Source organism: Belonocnema kinseyi, chromosome 8, assembly GCF_010883055.1.
Source record: "Belonocnema kinseyi isolate 2016_QV_RU_SX_M_011 chromosome 8, B_treatae_v1, whole genome shotgun sequence".
NCBI classification, from domain to species: Eukaryota; Metazoa; Arthropoda; class Insecta; order Hymenoptera; family Cynipidae; genus Belonocnema; species Belonocnema kinseyi.
The window spans coordinates 117,467,860-117,468,233 of record NC_046664.1 but is presented as its reverse complement, the minus strand read 5'-3'; positions in this window follow the sequence as shown (position 1 = coordinate 117,468,233).

The following is a 374-nucleotide window of genomic DNA, read 5'->3' as shown; positions in this document are numbered from 1 at the left end:
CCCCCCAACACATAACAAAGCCATAGCCGCACTCGGCGACCACTACTGTTCCCCTCCCCTCTCATGGACGGTCTGACTGCGTGGCGAAAGTTGATGTCTGGTAACATCAAGCGGGTGCACCTCCCGCCGCCCACCAGTCAGGCAAACCCGCCCCAGGGCATGCAGGCCCTCGACCGTTGGCTTGCCACGCGCCAACCACCCGGCCAGACCGCCGCTACTTCACGTGCCGCTCCGCGCCACTAAGCGCCGCCCCGTTCGCGCCCCGCGATTACAAACATTACTGCGCGGCCTAACGCCAGGTATCACCCCTGCCCACTTCACTCGGCTATTAAGCATTCCACCTCCTCATCCCCCATCCCTTTTCCTCCCCCCCT